This window comes from Somniosus microcephalus, unplaced genomic scaffold, assembly GCF_052327205.1.
Source record: "Somniosus microcephalus isolate GS21.2 unplaced genomic scaffold, FLI_Smic_1.0 unresolved_chr1, whole genome shotgun sequence".
Lineage (NCBI taxonomy): Eukaryota > Metazoa > Chordata > Chondrichthyes > Squaliformes > Somniosidae > Somniosus > Somniosus microcephalus.
Genome location: NW_028225179.1, coordinates 12,595,642 through 12,619,972, shown reverse-complemented (window position 1 = coordinate 12,619,972; position 24,331 = coordinate 12,595,642). Strand labels below are relative to the sequence as shown.

The 24,331-nt window shown below is 50.7% G+C and overlaps 1 long non-coding RNA gene across 3 annotated transcripts in view; it reads right to left on the bottom strand.

Moving 5' to 3' along the window:
• Window positions 1-458: 458 nt before the first annotated feature.
• Window positions 459-24,331, bottom strand: part of LOC147093456 (uncharacterized) — a 59,931-nt gene continuing 36,058 nt past the window's right edge. For all 3 annotated transcript variants that reach the window (XR_015074710.1, XR_015074709.1, XR_015074711.1), the window contains exon 3: window positions 459-1,101. This is a non-coding gene — a long non-coding RNA (uncharacterized LOC147093456). The remainder of the gene's footprint in view (window positions 1,102-24,331) is intronic.

Genomic DNA, 24,331 nt, shown 5'->3' with positions numbered 1-24,331 from the left:
TTTCGAACATGATTTTGGAAGAGACTGAAGCAAAAGCCAATTTTCCCCTCACCTAAACAAGTTTCAACCAGGTCTTGAAGTCCAAACGCTTTTAAAGAGCTCGGAAATGGTTAAAATGTTTTCAAATTGAAATATCTCAAGATTTGATTTTGAGTGATTGACTGAAGTGAGTAGCTTTACACAAACAAGCAATCATGGTGTTGAGGAGGGGGAAGGTAGGGGAGGATTTGTAGGAGTTACATATTACTTTTTAATGACTTTTAAAAAATATACCATTAAGACATTTAGGAAGAGAACCAAGAAAGGGGAAAAACACAAACCATTTTATAATGTCTGTCCTTCGATCGTCCTAACAAGTCGCAGGAATAACGTAAATATAGATATCCTCTTATACATTTAGTGGAGTGTTAATTGAAGCAAGAGTTATGTAATGATGTATAAAAATTGCAGGAAGCTACTTTAGAAGAAACCACTCTTTGTTTATTGAGAGAGACACAGAAAATACTTTGATTAAAGTGATAACGTACAATTCGATTTGGTTTGAATGTTTGAAATAGGAGATTAAAATTTGTGAGTATAATGAAGTTTGTTTCCTGCTTTTAATTGCGAAGTACCTAAAATAATTCAACACTCCCTGTGACAAGAGCAGGGATTAATATTGTGGAGAATGTTTGAGAGAAAAACATTAGAAGCGAAATTGGTAAATTATACATCTTTACGTCAACATATCAGTAAACATTTGCAAGTCAGTCTGACTGATTTTGCTGTCCAGGAAGAAAATCAAGTGTTTATTTCTGTAAAGTCATAGCTTTGCCTGCTTTTTGTTTATAATTCAGTGACACAAATTGTGTGTATATTTGTAAGTTGTAAAATAACAGCAATAAATCACATTTCTGTGACATTCTTTATGTCTTAAATGATTCAATTTGTGGCTCGGAATCTAGAAGCTTATTTAGCTGAAAGGTTTGAATGGTTAAAGTTGATCTCAGCTTATGGGATCAAAAGCTGTTTGATACATTCCTGCATTGTGGAACAGTATGATGTCTTTGCAGAGACCCGAAATTGCATTGTTGAATGGAGGTTTTTCTGATCTGTTGCATCCTGTGTAGATCAGAAACAGGTAAAGGTGTTCATAGTAAACAGCCCAAGACAATGAAATGCTTAAACAATGTCTGGCCAAGGTCAGAGACTTCAAGCACAGGACATGTTGAATATAAAAAACACCATAGCCCTGTATCAATCTCAAACTAATCGCAATGCCCAGCTTACTCCCCTAGCCCTGTATCAATCCCAAACTAATGCAACTGCCCCGCTCTCTCCCGATAGCCCGGTATGAATCCCAAACTTTTCCCAATGCCTCGTTCTCTCCCGATAGCCCTGTATCAATCCCAAACTAATCCCACTGCCCCGATCTCTCCCGATAGCCATGTATCAATCCCAAACTAATCCCACTGCCCTGCTTTCTCTCCATAGCCCTGTATCAATCCCAAACAAATCCCACTGCCCCGCTCTCTCCCCATAGTCCTGTATCAATCCAAAACTAATCCCAAAGACCCGCTCTCTCCCCATAGTCCTGTATCAATCCCAAACTAATCAGACTGCCCCGCTCCCTCCCCATAGCCCTGTATCAATCCCAAACAAATCCCACTGCCCCGCTCTCTCCCCATAGCCCAGTGTTAGATCCAAACAAATCCCACAGCCCGCTTTCTCCCCATAGCCCTGTGTTATATCCAAACTAATCCCACTGCCCCGCTTTCTCCCCATAGCCCTGTATCAATCCCAAACAAATCCCACTGCCCCGGTTTCTCCCCATAGCCCTGTATCAATCCCCAACGTAAGCCCACTGCCCTGCTTTCTCCCCATAGCCCTGTGTTATATCCAAACAAATCCCACTGCCCCGCTCTCTCCCCATAGCCCTGTATCAATCACAAAATAATCCCAATGCCACGCTCACTCCCTATAGCCCCGGATCAATCCCACGCTTATCCCACTCCTGATCACTATCCAGTGACCTCTGTGTTAGAGAGAGGGGAAATCAGCCAGGCTTCCTGCTCCTGATCACTGCCCAATGACCCCTGGGTTAGAGAGAGGGGGAATCAGCCAGGGTTCCTGCTCCTGATCGCTGTCCAGTGACCCCTGGGTTAGAGAGAGGGGGAATCAGCCAGGGTTCCTGCTCCTGATCGCTGTCCAGTGACCCCTGGGTTAGAGAGAGGGGAAATCAGCCAGAGTTCCTGCTCCTGATCACTGTCCAGTGACCCCTGGGTTAGAGAGAGGGGAAATCAGCCAGGGTTCCTGCTCCTGATCACTGTCCAGTGACCCCTGAGTTAGAGAGGGGAAATCAGCCAGGGTTCCTGCTCCTGATCACTGTCCAGTGACCCCTGGGTTAGAGATAGAGGGGAAATCAGCCAGGGTTCGTGCTCCTGATCACTGCCCAGTGACCCCTGGGATAGTGAGAGGGGAAATCAGCCAGGGTTCCTGCTCCTGGTCACTGCCCAGTGACCCCTGGGTTAGACAGAGAAGGAAATCAGCCAGGGTTCCTGCTCCTGATAACTGCCCAGTGACCCCTGGTTGAGAGAGAGGGAAATCAGCCTGGGTTCATGCTCCTGATCACAGTCCAGTGACACCTAGGTTAGAGAGACAGGTGAAATCAGCCTAGGTTCCTGCTCCTGATCACAGTCCAGTGACCCCTGGGTTAGACAGAGAGGGGAAATCAGCCAGGGTTCCTGCTCCTGATCACAGTCCAGTGACCCCCTGGGTTAGAGAGAGAGGGGAAATCAGCCAGGGTTCCTGCTCCTGATCACAGTCCAGTGACCCCTGGGTTAGAGAGAGAGGGGAAATCAGCCAGGGTTCATGCTCCTGATCACTGTCCAGTGACCCCTGGGTTAGAGAGAGGGGGGCATCAAACCCCAACGTAAGCCCACTGCCCGCTTTCTCCCCATAGCCCTGTGTTATATCCAAACAAATTACACTGCCAGCTTTCTCCCCATAGCCCTGTGTTATATCCAAACAAATCCCACTGCTCCACTCTCTCCCCATAGCCCTGTATCAATCCCCCATATAAGCCCACTGCCCTGCTTTCTCCCCATAGCCCTGTTATATCCAAACTAATCCCATTGCACCACTATCTCCCCATAGCCCTGTATCAATCCCAAACTAATCACACTACCCCGCTCTCTCCCCATAGCCCTGTATAAATCTCAAACTAATCACACTGCCCCGCTCTCTCCCCATAGCCCTGTATAAATCCCAAACTAATCACACTGCCCCGCTCTCTCCCCATAGCCCTGTATCAATCCCAAACTAATCCCACTGCCTCGCTCACTCCACATAGCCCTGTATCAATCCCAACCTAATCCCACTGCCCCGCCCACTCCCGATAGCCGTGTATCAATCGCAAACCTATCGCAGTGCCCCGCTCTCTCCCCATAACCCTGTATCAATGCCAAACTAATCACACTGCCCTGATCTCTCCCCACAGCCCTGTATCAATCCCAAACTATTCCCAATGCCTCGCTCTCTCCTGATTGCCCTGTATCAATCCCCAAACTAATCCAACTGCCCCGCTCTCTCGGGAGGGACAGGGGGGGGGTGAGGGACAGGGGGGGGAGGGACAGAGGGGGGGGAGGGACAGAGAGAGAGCGCGGGACAGAGAGAGAGCGCGGGACAGAGAGAGCCAGAGCGCGAGAGCGAGAGAGCCAGAGCGCGAGAGCGAGAGAGCCAGAGCGCGAGAGAGCGAGAGAGCCAGAGAGCCAGAGAGCCAGAGCGCGAGAGAGCGAGAGAGCCAGAGAGCCAGAGAGCCAGAGAGCGAGAGAGCCAGAGAGCCAGAGAGCCAGAGAGCGAGAGAGCGAGAGAGCCAGAGAGCGAGAGAACCAGAGAGCCAGAGAGAACCAGAGAGCCAGAGAGCGAGAGAGCCAGAGAGAGAGCGAGAGAGAGAGAGAGCGAGCGAGCGAGAGAGCGAGCGAGAGAGCGAGCGAGAGAGCGAGCGAGCGAGAGAGCGAGCGAGAGAGCGAGCGAGAGAGAGAGCGAGAGAGAGAGCGAGAGAGCGAGCGAGCGAGAGAGCGAGCGAGCGAGAGAGCCCGAGAGAGAGAGCCAGAGAGAGAGCGCGAGAGAGAGCGCGAGAGAGAGAGCGAGAGAGAGCGAGCCAGAGAAAGAGCGCGAGAGAGCGAGCCAGAGAGAGAGCGCGAGAGAGAGAGCCAGAGAGAGAGCGCGAGAGAGCCAGAGCGCGAGAGAGCCAGAGAGCCAGAGAGCCAGAGAGCGAGAGAGCGAGAGAGCCAGAGAGCGAGAGAGCCAGAGAGCGAGAGAGCCAGAGAGAGCGAGAGAGAGAGCGAGAGAGAGAGCGCGAGAGAGAGAGCGAGAGAGAGAGCGAGAGAGAGAGCCCGAGAGAGAGAGCGAGAGAGCCCGAGAGAGAGAGCCAGAGAGAGAGCGCCAGAGAGAGAGCGAGAGAGCCAGAGAGCGAGAGAGCGAGCCAGAGAGAGAGCGCGAGAGAGCGAGCCAGAGAGAGAGCGCGAGAGAGCGAGCCAGAGAGAGAGCGCGAGAGAGAGAGCCAGAGAGAGAGCGCGAGAGAGAGAGCCAGAGAGAGCGAGAGAGCCAGAGAGAGAGCGCGAGAGAGCCAGAGAGAGCGCGAGAGAGCCAGAGAGAGAGCGCGAGAGAGCCAGAGAGAGAGCGCGAGAGAGCCAGAGAGAGAGCGCGAGAGAGCCAGAGAGAGAGCGCGAGAGAGCGCGAGAGAGCCAGAGAGAGAGCGCGAGAGAGCCAGAGAGAGAGCGCCAGAGAGAGAGCGCCAGAGAGAGAGAGCCAGAGAGAGAGCGCCAGAGAGAGAGCGCCAGAGAGAGAGCGCCAGAGAGAGAGCGCCAGAGAGAGAGCGCCAGAGAGAGAGCCAGAGAGAGAGCGCGAGAGAGCCAGAGAGCGAGAGAGCGAGAGAGCCAGAGAGCGAGAGAGCCAGAGAGAGCGAGAGAGAGAGCGAGCGAGAGAGCGAGCGAGAGAGCGAGCGAGAGAGCGAGAGAGAGAGCGAGAGAGAGAGCGAGAGAGAGAGCGAGAGAGAGAGCCCGAGAGAGAGAGCGAGAGAGCCCGAGAGAGAGAGCCAGAGAGAGAGCGCGAGAGAGAGAGCCAGAGAGCCAGAGAGCGAGAGAGCGAGCCAGAGAGAGAGCGCGAGAGAGCGAGCCAGAGAGAGAGCGCGAGAGAGCGAGCCAGAGAGAGAGCGTGAGAGAGAGAGCCAGAGAGAGAGCGAGAGAGCCAGAGAGCACGAGAGAGCCAGAGAGAGAGCGCGAGAGAGCCAGAGAGAGAGCGCGAGAGAGCCAGAGAGAGAGCGCGAGAGAGCCAGAGAGAGAGCGCGAGAGAGCCAGAGAGAGAGCGCGAGAGAGCCAGAGAGAGAGAGAGAGAGCCAGAGAGAGAGAGCGCCAGAGAGAGAGCGCCAGAGAGAGAGCGCCAGAGAGAGAGCGCCAGAGAGAGAGCGCCAGAGAGCCAGAGAGAGAGCGCCAGAGAGCCAGAGAGAGAGCGCCAGAGAGCCAGAGAGAGAGCGCGCGAGAGCCAGAGAGAGAGCGAGAGAGCCAGAGAGAGAGCGAGAGAGCCAGAGAGAGAGCGAGAGAGCCAGAGAGAGAGCGAGAGAGCCAGAGAGAGAGCGAGAGAGCCAGAGAGAGAGCGAGAGAGAGAGCGAGAGAGAGAGCGAGAGAGAGAGCGCGAGAGCCAGAGAGAGCGAGAGAGCGCGAGAGAGAGAGCGAGAGAGCGCGAGAGAGAGAGCCAGAGAGCGCGAGAGAGCCAGGCAGAGAGAGTGCGCGAGAGAGCCAGAGACAGAGCGAGAGCCAGAGAGAGAGCGAGAGAGAGAGCGAGAGAGCCAGCGAGAGAGCGAGAGAGCCAGAGAGAGAGCGAGAGAGAGCGAGAGAGAGAGCGAGAGAGAGCGAGAGAGAGAGCCAGAGAGCGAGAGAGAGAGCGAGAGAGAGAGCGAGAGAGCGAGAGCCAGAGAGAGAGCGAGAGAGCGCGAGAGAGCCAGAGAGAGAGCGCGAGAGAGCCAGCCAGAGAGAGTGCGCGAGAGAGCCAGAGACAGAGCGAGAGCCAGAGAGCGAGAGAGAGCGAGAGAGCGAGAGAGAGAGCGAGAGAGAGAGCGAGAGAGCCAGAGAGAGCCAGAGAGAGAGCCAGAGAGAGAGCGCGAGAGAGAGCGCGAGAGAGAGAGCCAGAGAGAGAGCCAGAGAGAGAGCGCCAGAGAGAGAGCGCCAGAGAGAGAGCGCCAGAGAGAGAGCGCCAGAGAGCCAGCCAGAGAGAGAGCACGAGAGAGCCAGAGAGAGAGCGAGAGAGAGCGAGAGCCAGAGAGCGAGAGAGCCAGAGAGACAGAGAGAGCGAGAGAGAGAGAGAGAGAGAGCGAGAGAGAGAGCCAGAGAGAGAGCCAGAGAGAGAGCCAGAGAGAGAGCCAGAGAGAGAGCCAGAGAGAGCCAGAGAGAGCCAGAGAGAGAGCGAGAGAGCCAGAGAGAGAGCCAGAGAGAGAGCCAGAGAGAGAGCGAGCCAGAGAGAGCGAGCCAGAGAGAGAGCCAGAGAGAGAGAGCCAGAGAGCGCGAGAGAGAGCCAGAGAGAGAGCGCGAGAGAGCCAGCCAGAGAGAGTGCGCGAGAGAGCCAGAGACAGAGCGAGAGCCAGAGAGAGAGCGAGAGAGAGCGAGAGAGCCAGAGAGAGCGAGAGAGAGAGCGAGAGAGAGCCAGAGAGAGAGCGCCAGAGAGAGAGCGCCAGAGAGCCAGCCAGAGAGAGAGCGCGAGAGAGTCAGAGAGAGAGCGAGAGAGCCAGAGAGCCAGAGAGCCAGAGAGAGAGCGAGAGAGCCAGAGAGAGAGCCAGAGAGAGCCAGAGAGAGACAGAGAGAGAGCCAGAGAAAGAGCAAAGTCTGCAGAGGAAACCCCGCCTCCAACTCCACCACCGCCGCGTGCACACCGTGGGAGCGGCCATCTTGGAAGCCATCTTGTCCACCCTCATGGAGTCCACCATCTTGCCCCGACTACACGGACCTCCAGGACCCACTGGTGGCCTCGATCACAGTGGATCAGTCCAGGCCGCATCCGTTGTCTAAATCGATGATGGACAGAGGTAAACGGGAACAAGGTTAAATGCTTGATTGACTGTGGGAGCACCGAAAGCTTTATTCATCCTAGCCTGGTAAAACGACTTTCAATAACGATAGTCCCCACACAGGGCAAAATCGCCATGGCCGATAAGACTCATACCTCAAAAATTACACGTTTCTGCACGGTTATGTTGTCGGTAAAAGGCAATGATTACAGAGATTTTAAACTATTGATAATGCCAGATCTCTGAGCGTGATCTTGGGTCTGGACTTCCAGTGTGTGGTAAACCACTGTTTGTATTCCACTGTGTACATGCCTGGGCTGACTCCTCCAACGAATCCAGGTATAAAGGTGACTGCTCCACAGCCCCTTTGTATTCTGGACTGGTCGACCACTCGTGGCACACCTTCATTCTCTTGTTAATAAAAGCCTGTTAATTACTCGCTTAATCTCAGTCTTTTGAGTTATTGGTAGCGCATCAATTTTATTAACAAGATTTTTATAATGGAGAAGATCCTCACACCAGCATGCCTAGACTTAGACCATCGGGAGGCGGATACATCCACCAAGTTTACTCACTGGCTGAGGTGCTTTGAAAAATTCCTGATCGCCTCCGCTGAAACAGTCAAATCGGACGAGGACAAACTGGATGTCCTGACCTCCAAAGTGAACCACCGAGTGTACTCGGTCATCCAAGACGCGACCTCGTACGCGGATGCTAGCAAGCTCAAGGACCAGTACACGCGCCCAGTGAACGAAGTGTACGCCAGGCACCTTCTGGGGAGTCGTAAACAACAACCTGGGGAATCGACCGAGGAATACCTTCAGGCACTGTCTGTGCTTGGCCGGGCCTGTGGTTGTAAGGATGTAAAGGCCGCTGTGTACACAGAGAAACTTATCCGGGACGCTTTTGTAGCGGGCCACAGGTCCAATTACACCCGACAGCGACTGTTGGAGCAGAGTGACCTCGACCTCACCAAGGCCTCTGAACTCGCACTATCATTGGACGCAGCCTACCGGGGCATGGATGCCTACTCCTCTGCACCGTGGACGCCGCAGGGAATGACAGCCTGGGACACGGTAGGACCGTCTCATAGCGCTGTGCCACCCCAGCAACGGCCCAACTACCGCAGCAGTGTCCCAACTACCGCAGCAGTGTCCCAAGGCCAGACAGCAGTGCCCCAAGGCCAGAAATGCTACTTCTGTGGCCAGGCCAAACACCCCAGAGCGCGCTGCCCGGCGAAAAATGCGATCTGCTCGGGCTGCGGGAAGAAGGGACACTACGCCAGCGTCTGCAGGGCCAATGCCACCCCGAACCCCAGCAGTGCCACGTGTGGGCCGTGCGGGCCAACATCTTGGGCCTCCCCAGCCATGTGCGAACCACCGGAACAGCAGCCATTTTGGATGCCTCCAGCCACATGGGGATCATGGACGCTGCCATCTTGGACGACAGCCGGGACGCAGCAGGCCCCCAACACCGCCTCATCTGATACCCGCAGTGACACACCGACTCCTATGCTGGCCTCCGTTACACTGGACCAAGCGAGACCGCACCAGCTGGCCAGTTCCACAATGGACATAAAGGTCAATGGTCACGAAACAATCTGCCTTTTTGACTCTGGGAGCACGGAGAGCTTCATCCACCCCGACACGGTGCGGCGTTGCTCTCTCCCAGTCCTGCCTGCGCACCAGCAGATTTCTATGGCCTCCGAGTCCCAGTCGGCGGACATTGGCGGCTACTGCATGGTGACACTCGTAGTAGACGGGACTGTGTACAATAATTTTAAACTTCTGGTCCTGCCCGACCTCTGCACTGCCGTTCTACTGGGGTTAGATTTTCAGTGCCACTTTAAAAGTGTTACGATGGCGTACGGTGGACCCCTCCCCCCACGCTCAGTCCGCAGCCAGCAGCTTCCAAATTGCCCGCCGCGCACCAGGTGCAACCTCTCCACACTCAGAGTCACCCCCCCCCCCCCACTGTTTGCTAACCTCACCCCAGACTGTAAGCCCATCGCCACAAAGAGCAGGCGATACAGTGCCGGGGGACAGGGTTTTCATTAAAACCAAAGTGCAGCGGCTCCTGAAGGAAGGGATTATTGAGGGCAGCACCAGCCCCTGGCGAGCCCAGGTTGTGGTCATTAAGACCGGCGAGAAGCAGCGCCTGGTCATCGACTACAGCCAGACAATAAATCGCTACACCCTGCTGGACACTTACCCACTCCCCCGCATTGCTGATATGGTCAAGCAGATCGCGCAGTACCGCGTCTTCTCAACCATTGACTTGAAATCAGCATACCACCAGCTCCCTATCCGCCCTGAGGACCGCCAGTATACTGCCTTTGAGGCAAACGGCCGCCTCTATCACTTCCTTAGGGTTCCCTTTGGCGTCACCAACGGGGTCTCCGTCTTCCAAAGGGAGATGGACTGGATGGTCGATCAAAATGCGTTGCAGGCCACTTTCCCATATCTGGACAATGTGACCATCTGCGGCCATGACTTGCAGGACCATGACGCAAACCTCGAAAAATTCCTCTGCACCGCCAAACTCCTCAACCTGATGTATAACAAGGAGAAGTGCATATTCCGCACAACCCACCTCGCCATCCTTGGCTGTGTTGTGGAACACGGAGTCATCGGCCCCGACCCCGACCGGATGCCCCACTGCCTCAAGGCCCTGAAGAGGTGCCTAGGGTTTTTCCTCGTATTACGCCCAGTGGGTCCCCTACTATGCAGACAAGGCCCATTCGCTGATCAAGTCCACCTCTTTTCCTGTGACGGCAGAGGCCCGCTTAGCCTTCCTCCGTATCAAGGAAGACATTGCCAAAGCCACCATGCACGCAGTGGACGAATCCATCCCCTTCCAGGTGGAAAGCGATGCGTCAGACTTTGCCCTGGCCGCTACCCTCAATCAGGCGGGGAGACCCGTGGCCTTCTTTTCATGAACCCTCCAGGGCCCGGAGACCAGACACTCCGCTGTTGAGAAGTAGGCCCAGGCTATTGTGGAGGCTGTGCGTCATTGGAGGCACTACCTGGCCGGAAAACGATTTACCCTGCTCACTGACCAGCGTTCAGTTGCTTTCATGTTTAACAACAAGCAGAGGGGCAAAATCAAAAACGACAAGATCTTGAGGTGGAGAATCGAACTTTCCACCTACAATTATGAGATCTTGTACCGGCCCGGGAAGCTCAATGAACCCCCGGATGCTCTATCACGTGGCACCTGCGCCATCGTGCAGATCGATAGACTGCGGGCCCTCCACAATGACCTCTGCCACCCGGGGGTCACCAGGTTCTTCCACTTCATCAAGGCCCGCAACCTGCCTTACTCCATTGAGGAGGTCAGGACCATGACCAGGAACTGCCAAGTCTGCGCTGAGTGCAAACCGCACTTTTATAGACCAGACAGGGCTCACCTGATAAAAGCCACTCTCCCCTTCGAGCGCCTGAGCGTTGATTTTAAAGGGCCTCTCCCCTCCTCCGACCGCAATGTGTACTTCCTCAATATTATTGATGAGTACTCCCATTTCCCGTTCGCCATCCCCTGCCCGGACGTGACCAGTGCCACGGTCATTAAATGTCTGAACGACCTCTTCATCCTGTTCGGTTTCCCCAGCTATATCCATAGCAACCGGGGCTCATCATTTATGAGCGACGAACTCCGTCAGTACCTGCTAGCTAGGGGTATTGCCACAAGCAGGACCACCAGTTACAACCCCCGGGGGAACCGACAGGTGGAAAGAGAGAATGCGACAGTTTGGAAGGCCGCCCTGCTAGCCTTAAAGTCTAGGGGCCTTCCGACCTCCCGCTGGCAGGATGTGCTACCCGATGCACTCCACTCTATTCGGTCACTGCTCTGCACTGCCACTAACGCCACCCCTCATGAGAAAATGTTTGTCTTCCCAAGGAAGTCCACATCGGGGACACCGCTACCGCCATGGCTGACGTCCCCAGGGCCGGTCCTACTGAGAAGACACGCGAGGACCCATAAAACGGACCCCTGGTCGAGAGGGTCGACCTCCTCCATGCCAACCCCCAGTATGCTTACATTGCGTACCCGGACGGGCAGGAGGACACAGTCTCCATAAGAGACCTCGCACCCTCGGGGGCCGCAGTAACCCACTACCCACTACCAACCCCCCCACGATCCGATATCCAGCCCCAGCAGACGGCAGGCCTGGGCCCCGTGACCCTGATAGCGCATCACAATGCCACCAAAGTATCACGCTTACCTACGGTGGGTCCCAGCCGCCCCACAGTGTCCGGTCTGGCTACCCTGAAGGTCAAGCCGCCCTCTGTTCGCCAACCTCGCACCCAACTGTCGACCCATAGCGACCAAGAGTAGGCGGTACAGCTGGGAGGACAGACGGTTCATTGCGTCGGAAGTAGAAAGACTCAAGTGGGAAGGTATCACGAATGCAGTACCAGCCCGTGGCGTGCCCAGTTAGTAGTAGTTAAGGGTAGTGAAAAGAAGCGGATGGTGATAGATTATAGCCAGACGGTTAATCTATACACCCAGCTAGATGCCTACCCTCTGCCCCGCATAGCGGATATGGTTAACCAAATCGCGCAATATCGGGTGTTTTCCACCATCGAACTAAAGTCGGCATACCACCAGCTCCCCATTAGGCTGGAGGACCATCCATACACCGCCTTCGAGGTGAACGGACGTCTCTACCAGTTCCTCAGAGTCCCCTTTGGGGTAACGAGCGGGGTCTCGGTCTTCCAGCGGGAGATGGACCGCATGGTCGATGAGAACCAGTTAACAGCCACCTACCCATACCTAGGCAACGTCACCATCTGTGGCCACGACCAGCAAGACCACGACTCGAACCTCGCAAGATTTCTGAAAACCGCCCTCAGACTCAATCTCACCTACAACAAGGATAAGTGTGTCTTTAGCACCACGCGCCTCTGTATCCTGGGCTGCGTGGTGGAAAATGGGGAAATCGGTCCGGACCCCGACCGATTGCGCCCCCTATGGGAGCTACCCCTACCAAACACCCCCAAGGCCCTGAAAAGGTGCCTGGGGTTCTTCTCCTATTACGCCCAATGGGTCCCCAATTATTCCGACAAGGCCCGTCCCCTCCTGAAATCAACGTCCTTCCCGCTCACGGCCGAGGCCCACGCCGCCTTCAACAGCATTAAACACAACATTGAGAAGGCCGTGCTGCGGGCAGTGGATGAAAACATCCCTTTCCAGGTCGAAAGCGATGCGTCCGACTTCGCTTTAGCAGCCAACCTCAACCAGGATGGGCGGCCCGTAGCCTTTATCTCAAGAACCCTCCAAGGGCCAGAGATCGGTAGAGAAGGAGGCCCAGGCCATAGTGGAGGCAGTGCGGCACTGGAGGCACTACCTAGCCGGCAAACGCTTCACCCTGCTTACTGACCAGCGGTCGGTAGCCTTCATGTTTAACAACAAACAGAGGGGGAAGATCAAGAACGACAAAATTCTCAGGTGGTGGATCGAACTCTCCACGTTGGAGTACGACATAATATATAGGCCGGGGGCCCTCAACGAATCCCCCGACGCCCTATCATGAGGGATGTGTGCCAGCATCCAGGGGGACAGGCTACAGGGCCTCCACAATGGCCTCTGCCACCCGGGGGTCACCCGGCTACTCCACTTTATAAAATCCCGTAACCTGCCCTATTCCATTGAGGAGGTCCGGTCTATGACCAGGGACTGCCGCACTTGTGCGGAATGCAAGCCCCGTTTTTTCAGGCCCGACCGAGCCCACCTGATCAAAGCTACATGGCCATTCGAGCGCCTGAGCTTAGATTTCAAGGGACCACTCCCCTCCACCGACCGCAATGTGTACTTCCTCAACATTGTGGACGAGTACTCCCGCTTCCCATTTGCCTACCCCTGCCCAGATATGACCAGTGCCACGGTCATCAAGTGCCTCGGCTACCTGTTTTGCACGTTCGGCATGCCCAACTACATCCACACTGACAGGGGGGGCGTCGTTCATGAGCAATGAACTGCGCCAATACCTGCTGTCAAAGGGGATAGCCATGAGTCGGACCACTAGTTATAACCCCCGGGGTAATGGGCAAGTGGAGAGGGAGAACGCGACAGTGTGGAAGGCGGTCACCTTAGCACTAAGGTCTAAAGGCCTCCCCATCTCCCGCTGGCAGGAGGTCCTCCCAGATGTACTCCACTCGATAAGGTCGCTACTGTGTACTGCTACTAACGCCACTCCTCACGAGAAGATGTTTGTTTTCCCCGCAAATCAACCTCAGGAGTATCCCTACCCTCGTGGCTCTCCGCCCCAGGGACAGTCCTGTTACGGAAGCATGTGCGGGGCCACAAAACGGATCCCCTCATGGAGGAGCGGGGGAGGGGAAGATACAAGCACGCTGAAGATGGGTTGCTGAAGTTTTAGTGTTTTTAGTGTTTAAAGTGGGGAAAAAAGTTTCATTTCAAGTTTTAATAAAGTTTAAAAGTTAAATCTATTTTTAGTTAAGTTAGTTTAGTTTAGTGAAGTTGAAGTTGAAGTTTAGGTAAGTCTAGATTAAGTAAGGAAGGAAAAGACCGCCAAAGAGAACACCAAAGCCGACAGAAAAAAAAAAAAAAAAAAATCTGTGGATAACAGCAGAAAGAAACAAAGCAAAGGGACAGAAGAAGGAAAGGAATAAACCCGGGGAAAAACCAGGAGAACGAGGCACCGAGCGGCAAACGCAATCCAGGGCCCGAGCGGCGGCTGGGATTCAGCGCGAGTGACAGCCGCAATCCAGGGCCCGAGCGGCGGCTGGGAGACAGCCCGAGCGGCGGCTGGGATACAGCCCGAGTGACGGCCGCAATCCAGGGCCCGAGCGGCGGCTGGGATACAGCCCGAGCGGTGAATGAGACACGGCACGAGCGGCGGACGCAATCCAGAGCCCGAGCGGTGAACGAGACACGGCCCGAGCGACGGCCGCAATCCAGCAGCCGAGCGGCGGCTGGGATACAGCCCGAGTGGCGGCTGGGATACAGCCCGAGCGGCGGCTGGGATACAGCCCGAGCAGCGGCCGCAATCCAGCACCCGAGTGGCGAACGAGACACGGCCCGAGCGGCGGCTGGGATAGAAAGCCCGGGAAAGGCCCGAGGAGCCAGGCCGAGACAGAGGCCCAGAGACCTCTGAGGGGGAGGGGAACAGCCCAGAGGCACCGGGAATCAGCGACTCACAGACTCAGACTAGGACAGTGAGTACGGGGCCTGGGAACGGTGAACCCGGGAGCCGAGGCCCAGGGACCACGGGGTCGGAGAGGGGGAGCAGCCCGGAGGCAATGTGAAACAACCTGGAGAGCGAGCGAGCGAGTCCGGGGCCCAGGAAAGTCCACGAGCCGAGAGAGGGAAACACCAAACCCGGGGCCCCAGAAAAGTTTACTCTAAGGTCAGCAAGAATCTTTACTATTTCTGCTAAAAATGAACGAGTCAGAGGAGCCGCAGCAGCTCCCATGGCGCACTGAGAGCAGCTCCTTCCAGCTTCCACCCAACGTCAAAAAAAAAAAAAAACACTCGCTCAAGCATAAGCAGCTGAGAACGAAACCAGAAACTCTCTTTGCTGACTGGTATACCACTGGGAACATGAGTAATCTCATTTTTTACTCAGAGCAGCCAGCAGCTTGGATCAAAGCAATAAACATACACTATCCCAAGGTCAAGCAGGAAAAAACCATGAATGGGTCCAAACCGAAAATAAAGAAATCAGGGGACCCTGGTAGCGAAACCACGACGGTCAACCTGTACAGAAACGGTACAATAATGGTGCAAGGCAACCTCAAAGACTTTGAAACGGCCTTCCAGAAACTGAGAGAAATAATTGAGAAAGGAAAGACCAACCCCAGGGTAACTACCAGGGAAAAAGCCATTCCCCCCACCACTTACAACAACTCACCTGGAGTAATTCAACCTGGCCAGGAAGTGAATGAGCCCTCCAGCTCTGACCCAACACACACCCCGGGGCCCTACAACCTCATGGTACATTTGACCAGCCCCAGCGGAAATATCAGAGAGGAAGCCACACACTCTCCCCCTACCACCTCCAGCTCACCAAGAGAAAAGCAGCCTAGCCAGGAAGTGAGTGAGCCCTCCAGCTCCGACCAGACACACACCCTGAGACCCCACAGCCCGGTACAGCTAAAGGAGAAATTTAACCAGCTGGAGATACAGCTGGTTAAACTTACAAAGGAGGTCCTTAAAATGAAAACCGACCAAGAAAACATCATTTCAGCAATAAAACAGGAACAAGAACAAGAGAGGGAGAGACACAGGAGGGATCTGAACTTACTTCAGAAGCAGGTGAAAGAGCTGCAGAAAGACAAAGAGAGACACAGGGAAGAGAGAGCGGCATTAGCCCAGCAGCCAGAGGCTAGAGATAAGACAGTACAGAGCCCGACTGGGCAGCTACACTCTCACAATGAACAACAGCAGCAGACCCACAATACAGGGGGAGCCACACAGACCGACCAGCACACTGAAACCCAGTCTGCCCCCACCACTTTGGAACCACAGCCGAGCCGCTCACAAGAGGAACGCTCACACCAGACACGACCACCCTGGTCCAACACACAACCGGGGAGTCCAGATGAAAGCCAAAAACCAGTAAACACCAACAAGGCTGACATCGTAATCCTCAGACTCAAATGGGAAATACCTATGGGAGAAAAGGCTCTTCCCTAGACGTAAAGAAGAAAAGCTCTGGTGCCCAACAACAGACAGAGCCCTAGAATGGCTGACCAAAACCCAATTAGGCTCCCCCCCAAGACATAATAATACACACCGGCACAAATAACCTAAGGGCCCAGCAGGAAAGGGTAGAAACATCGCTCGGATCAGTGATCAAGAAGGCAAGCGACACCTTCCCAAACACTAGAATCACGGTTTCCACACTATTGCCGAGAAGAAACTTCAATAACAAAATAATCCACGAGATAAATGCAAGCATAGCAAGAGACTGTGAATTAAAACATAACGTGCACCTGGCCCAAAACCCCACCCTCGATGTGAAATGTCTTTACGACCAAGTCCATGTCCACAGGAACCGAATGTCGGTCTTTGCAAAGGACCTGAAGGACGCCGCTTTTAACCGGGTCCACACCCAAATCCCAAAAAGACTCCCCCCGATCACCAAAGACCAACGGGATACAGACCAGGACTACTACAGAGACCATCACCACACCAACCAGGACCAGAGAGGATCCCCACGCACAACAACGTCGGACCTGCACCTCTCATGTACTACAGGGGAATAGGACCACCCCCAGCCAGGCAGAGGGAGAGGTGCTCAGAGCATATGCAATACCACTGGCAGAGACAATCCACTAAGAGACATAATGCAGGCGATCAGCAGCATCCACTCCCGCCTTGTGGGTCAGAAAAAAGTAAGGACTAGTTGTTAGAAAAAGTTGTAACCAATTATCCTCAGCATTTATAGACAATTGAAATGTTCTTTTTTCCCCCCATTTAGACACGACAAACACATATTACTATTTATCATATTCTAACCCATCACAGTAAAAGATCAATTTTAGCATGAAATCCTTATATATCTCAACCTGGAATATCCAAGGTCTACGCTCTTCTATGCTTGGCATGAAGAGTGGGACCCCAGAGTTCAGAGATGAGATTAAAGGTCTAGATATTATCTTTTTACAGGAAACCTGGTGTAGAGGAGAAGGGCACACTGGCTGTCCCATTGGGTACACAGAGCTGGTGGTCCCCTCCAATAAATTGCCAGGAGTAACCCAGGGCAGAGAATCTGGAGGCATACTGATTTGGATCAAAGCAGAACTTAGGAGTTGCATTGAATTTGTGGAAAAGGGCGAAAACCACTTATGGCTCAAAGTTAACAGGGGCATCATCTCCAGCATGAAAGATGTTTTCATTTGCACACTATATCCCCCCGACAGAATCCCCGTACTTCAAAGAGGACACCTTCTCTAACATAGAGGGAGATTATCCAATTCCAGGCCCAGGGAAATGTGTTGATATGTGGGGACCTCAACTCAAGAACGGGAGAAGAACCAGACTTCCCCAATAATCACAGGAATAATTACATATTTGGGAATAACCACTTTGATCTCCCTTCCCATCCACACAGGCATAACTGCGACAAACAGACAAATGCTAATGGAAAACAGCTCCTGCAGCTCTGTCGAAGCCTGGGTCTGTACATTGTCAATGGTAGGTTATTGGGAGACTTCCTAGGAAGATCCAACTATTGCTCACCTCTTGGCTTCAGCACCGTAGACTATATGATTACAGATCTAGACCCATCCTCTTTCAGAACATTCACAGTCAAACCACAAACAACACTGTCAGACCATAGTCAAATTACTGCATATCTTGAAAGGACAGAAACAACCAACACAGAAACACAACCCAGTAAACTGTACAACATTAAAAAATCTTACAGATGGGCCAAAAACAGCACGGAAAAATACCAGAAAGCAATTAGCAACCAAACAACTCAAGCTCTCTTGGACACCTTTCTGGAAAATACATAAACACACAATAAAGAAGGCGTAAACCGGGCAGTGAATAACCTAAATAATATTTTTGATAATTTGGCATCAATGTCAAACTTGAAAGTTCGCAAGAACAAACCCAAAACAAAAAACTACGAAAAATGGTTTGACTCCGATTGCCAGAACATGAGGAAAAAACTCAGAAAAATATCAAACCAAAAACACAGACAACCAGAAAATGAGGAATAACGCCTTACTTATTGTCAGGCACTAACACAATACAAAAATACACTCAGAACCAAGAAAGAGCAGTATATTAAGAATACACTCATCTCCATTGAGGAATCCATTGATTCCAATTGTTTCTGGGACAACTGGAATACATTACACAAAAAACAACACGACAAATTGGCCATTCAAAACGGAGACACATGGGAAAACCATTTTGAAAAATTATACCAGAAAAACACACTAAGCCCAGAGCAATACCAAATATGCGAAAAACTGGCAAAGCTAGAATTTGCCATAAAAGATAACCAAAACCCGATAGACCCCATAATATCTGAAAAAGAGCTAATTGAAAAACTCAAGGACCTGCGACCAGGAAAAGCTTGTGGTGCAGACGGCATCCTAAGCGAGATGATTAAACACACGGACGATAAAATGAAATTGGCTATACTGAAACTCTTCAACTTGGTTCTGAGTGTCGGTTACTTTCCTGATATCTGGAACAAAGGACTCATAACGCCCATATACAAAAGTGGGGATAAAGTTGACCCAAATAACTATCGAGGCATCTGTGTAAACAGTAACCTGGGGAAGGTTTTCTGTAGTATCATAAACAAAAGACATAAACTTCCTTGAGGAGCACAGTGTCTTGAGTAAAAGCCAAATTGGATTCCTGCCAAACTATAGAACATCAGATCATATCTTCACCCTACAGGCCCTAATTGACAAACACGTTCATCAAAACAAAAGCAAAATCTACGCATGCTTTATAGATTTCCAGAAGGCTTTCGATTCCATCTGGCATGACGGTCTATTCCTGAAACTTATCGAAAGCGGGGTAGGGGGAAAAACATATGATGTAATTAAATCAATGTATACAAACAACAAATGTGCAGTTAAAATTGGAGACAAACAAACAAAATACTTCCCACAGGGGCGGGGGGTGACGCAGGGCTCGCCAATCTCACCGACACTCTTTAATATTTACATCAATGAACTGGCAAAACTACTTGAACAATCTACAGCACCCGGCCTCACCCTATATGAATCCAAGGTTAAATTCCTCCTCTATGCAGATGCCCTGGATCTGCTGTCACCAACTAAGGAGGGTCTACAGCAGAAACTGGATCTGCTGGAGTCGTTCTGTCAGACCTGGGCCCTGACAATAAGCCCCCAAAAAAACAAAGTCCTCGTGTTCCAGCAAAGATCCAGACATCAGGGACCCAAAATAAATCTCACACTAGGAACAACTAAAATCGAACAAACCACTAACTACACATACTTGTGCATAAAAATCAGCTCTATGGGAAATTTCAAACTGGCTGTGAATGAACTGAAAGAGAAAGCAAGAAGGGCTTTCTATGCCATTGAAAGATCAATCCAAATAGAAATCCCAATTAGCATTTGGCTCAAAATTTTCAAATCAGTAATTGAACCAATTGCACTCTATGGCAGTGAGGTGTGGGGACCGCTAACACAATAAGAATTTGCAAAATGGGACAAACACCCAATTGAGATCCTACATGCAGAATTCTGCATAAGTATCCTCCGAACTCAAAGGAAAACCGTTAATGCATGCAGGGCAGAACTAGGCCAATATCCACTAATAATTACTATCCAAAAAAGAGCCACCAAATTTTGGAAACACCTAAAAATGAGCAACCCCCATTGCGATCATTACGAAGCCTTGAAATGCCAAGAGAGGACCATAAAGAAGAACACCCTCAGTCAACTAGTCCTGGGACTGAGTGAAGCAACCACCAACACTACTAACAATAACCAGCCCCAGGACAGTGACATCATTGCACAGAGAATTCGACCCAACAGAATTGTCACTAAGCAAAAGGAAAAATACCTGTCATATTGGGCAGAAACTACAAAAACCCAAAGCAAACTCAATTGCTACTTGGCCCTAAACAGACAATACAACATGGCTGATTACCTGACCATGGTAAAGGATAGCAAACTGAGAAAAACCTTGACAAGGTACAGACTTAGTGAACATAGCCTGGCGATCGAAAAAGACAGACCCAGGCAGACCAGGCTGCCAAGAGAGGACAGGATATGCTCTCACTGCAGTCAGGGAGTGGTGGAGACAGAGATGCACTTCCTCACAGCTTGTGGAAAATATCAGGGCATCAGGGAGAATTTCTACCAAACATTCTCACAAATATGCCCTGAATTCAGAAATTTGAATGACGACCAAAAACTCCCATACCTACTAGGGGAAGAGAGAAACTGTGTAACACTAGCGGCACACTATGTTACAGCTTGCCATAATCAGAGGGACAACCAGTTAACCTAAGAAAAGAGTATATACAAATTATACGAATGTATATTTATACACTCAGGGATATATCTGTTTATACACTGTACGAATAGATCTGCGTTTATGTGTTCAACCATAAATGTATTTCGATGCTTTGGCAACATAAGATGTACCTTATCATGCCAATAAAGCGATTTGAATTGAATTGAATTGAATTGAGAGAGAGAGAGAGAGAGACAGAGAGAGACAGAGAGAGAGAGAGAGAGAGAGAGAGAGAGAGAGAGAGAGAGGGACAGAGAGAGGGACAGAGAGAGAGAGAGAGGGACAGAGAGATGATGAAATGATGAAAGAGAATCTGGCCAAACTAGAACTTGATTTCAACGAATACAGAGAAACACTGGCCAAGAATCTGAAGGGGGAATTCAAACAGCTAAAAACGGAACACGAGTCCACCATCCACAAGATGACAAAGACCACAGAGGAGCAAAGAAATGAGATCAAAGAACTCCGTACTCAACTAAACAAAACGAAGGAGACCGTAGAAAGGCTCAGCAGCCAACACAAACCTCTTAAGGTCCAAAAACCTGAGGACACAAAAACAACACACACAAGGACACAGAACCCGCCGGATGCCACCCGACACGACGACACACCGAAAGCCACAAACCCCGCTCCAACCAGCCCTCAGTCGAATCATGCCCAGACTACTGCTACCCAGTCCTCGCACACAGGAACACAAAAACCGACAGATACCCCCCCAAACGAGGACACACCGAAAGCCCCAAACCCCGCTCCTGCCACACAACATATCCCAGAAACCCAGCCAACAACCAGCCACCAGGCGAGTCCTACCCAGACTACTGTTACCCAGTCTGAAAAACCAGCCCCTCAGGCGGTCCTGCTTACCGACTCCAACGGAAAGTTCCTGGACCCCCAGAGGCTGTTCCCAGACCATCAAGTCCTGAAAAAATGGTGCAGCAACACAGACCAAGCAATGAAGATCCTGAACAAAGAATCCCTTGGAAGCCCCAAATGGATTGTGATCCACACAGGCACGAACGACCTACGCACCCTACAGGAAGGCACTGCTAGGGCGGTGAGCAGGATGGCGGAAAAGGCCAGCAGGGAATTCCCCGAGGCGCGGATCGTGATCTCCACACTACTGCCCAGAAAGGACACCCCAGCCTATATAATCCACAACACCAACAGGGAGATCGACACGAGATGTTCTGTCCTCCCCAACGTCTCCCTGGCCCATCATCCAAACATCAACACAAGGGACCTCTATGACGAAATACATCTACTCAAACAGCGGATGTGGGTCTTCGCAAGAAACCTCATAAACACTGCCAAAAGACGCAGCCCTCCCACCCCCTCTACCATTGGGAGCCCAAACAGGACCACCAATGTCCCCCACCCCCCATTACAAAACCAACAACAGAACCGTGCTTTTATACCTGACCCAAGACCCCCCTCTAGACCACAGACTGTAGACCAAGAACTGAGAAAGATCATGACGATGCTGAACAGCCTGATAGAAAGCCGGAGAAATTATTAATATTGTTATTTATCATTATCATTATTGTTATCTTATCAGTATTATTACTATTATTAGATAGATATATGTGCATGCCTCATGAAATTTATACTAAATCATCATTTAGCATTATAGAAAATAGTGTTTCCACACTCATCCCACAAAATAGGTCCATTTTATTTCGTTTTATTGAACTATATAAATGCGTTCTTTCCACATAAGCTGCTGGAATATCCAGGGCCTCCGCTCCTCAACTTTTGGGATGAAGAGTACAGACCCTGAATTCCTAAAAGCTATAAAAGACATTGATATAATTGTGTTACCAGAAACATGGTGCCAAAAGGACGTGCCGACCCACTGTCCCCCAATGTACCATGAAATCATTGTGCCCTCAGTAAAGAACACTAAAACACGCAAGGGCAGAACCTCCGGGGGAATATTGGTGTGGTATAAGGGAGAACTGGACAAACACATCTCACCGGTAAAACAGGGAAAATCACACGTATGGCTAAAACTAGATAAAAATATAGGAATAGCAAAAAAAGATGTTTACTTATGTGCGATCTACATACCTCCAATAGAATCGCCATATTTCGAAGAGGAGTTATTTGATACTCTCCACATGGAAATCAGCCATTTGAAGGCCCAAGGAAAGGTGATAATATGTGGGGACCTAAATGCAAGGACCGGTTGTGAACCTGACTTCATAGACCCACAGGGAAACAATCATGTGTTTGGCCAGACCCCTTTAGATGTCACACCAGCCATCGCAAATCGGAACAACCTTGATCGTGAAATAAATAAAAGCGGTAGGGAGGTAGTGCAACTCTGCCGAGCCTTAGGCCTGTACATAGTTAACGGTAGGTTCAGAGGGGACTCCCTAGGGAGACTCACATACTCCTCAAATCTTGGGTCTAGTGTGGTGGACTATACAATCACTGACCTGGACCCCTGCGATATCAACTCATTCACTGTCAGGCAGCAATCCCCCCTCTCAGACCATAACCAAATAAATATGTACCTTAAACTTTCTGCCCAAACTACAGACACGAAAAAGGAACCCAGTAAGCTCCATAAAATAAACCAGACATACAGATGGGCCCCAGACAGTGGAGAAAAATTCATCACAGCACTAAAGTCACCTGATCTCACAAGTAAAATATCAAAATTTAAAGAAAACCCATACGAGATCACCAGAGATGGTGTAAACATGGCCATAGAGGATATAAATATGATCTTCCATGAGGCAGCTGTAAAAGCCGACCTTGTGAAACAGAAGAGGAAGCGTCACAAAAGACAAAATAAAAATAAGAAACGGTTTGACCACGAATGCAAAAATGCCAGAAAAGACCTGAGAAAAATATCAAACCAAAAGCATCGCCAACCAAACAATCCGGACCTACGTACTAGATACAATGAAACCCTCAAAAGATATAAACACACCATTAGGAACAAAACACAAAACTATACCCACAAAATACTCGAAGAAATTGAAAACTCCACCAATCCAAAACAATTCTGGGAAATGTGGAATAACCTGAGTACAACACAATTGCAAGCATTACCAATCCAAGATGGCGACATCTGGAGAACACATTTTGAAAACCTCTACAAAGACATCCCAATAAACGAAACAAACCCAAGTCAACATCAGGTCACAGAAAAACTCCACACATTAGAAGCAACAATTAAAGACAACCAAAACCCTCTAGACTCCCCAATCACATGGAAAGAACTGGCCACAAAAACAAAATCTCTCCACCTAAAGAAAGCCTGTGGCCCAGACAACATCAAAAATGAAATGCTCAAGTTCAGCAATATGGAGATGCAGGTTGCGGTACTCAAATTATTCAACATCATATTACGTTCAGGCTGTTTTCCCGATATCTGGTGCCAAGGACTAATCTCCCCCATATATAAAAGTGGAAACAAATCAGACCCAAATAACTACCGCGGCATCTGTGTCAACAGTTGTCTAGGGAAGTTATTCTGCAGTATTCTAAATAGTAGATTACTTGATTTTCTTAACAAACATAATATCCTCAGAAAAAACCAAATAGGCTTTCTTCCAAAACACCGCACCGCCGACCATATCTATACCCTTCACACCCTCATTGGAAAACATATACACCAAACAAAAAATGGGAAAATATTCGCCTGTTTCATCGACTTCAAGAAAGCCTTTGACTCTATATGGCACGAAGGGCTCTATTATAAACTTCTTCAGTGTGGAATAGGGGGCAAAGTCTATGACCTTATTAAATCAATGTATCTGAAAAACAAATGCGGGGTCAAAATTGGAGACAAACGCACCGATTTCTTCACCCAGAGAAGAGGTGTCCGGCAGGGCTGCAATTTGAGCCCGACCCTGTTTAACATATACATAAATGAATTAGCAGACATGCTGGAGCAAAGCGAGTCACCAGGTCTCCGTCTCCTGGACGGAGAAGTGAAATCCCTGTTCTATGCGGACGACCTGGTTCTGCTGTCTCCCACAGAACAGGGATTACAGCAACTAGACCTACTCGACAAATACTGCCAAAATTGGGCTCTAACAGTAAATCTAAAGAAAACCAACATCATGATTTTTCAAAAAAGGCCCAGATGTCAGGAAAACAAATACCAGTTTACCCTCAGTGATACCACTATAGGACACACTATGAGCTACACCTACCTTGGTCTAACTATTACAGCATCAGGGAGCTTCAGCATAGCAGTGAATGCACTAAAAGAAAAAGCCCAAAGAGCCCTATATGCAATAAAAAGAAAATTCTACAACATCCAAATCACAATCAAAATCTGGCTCAAAA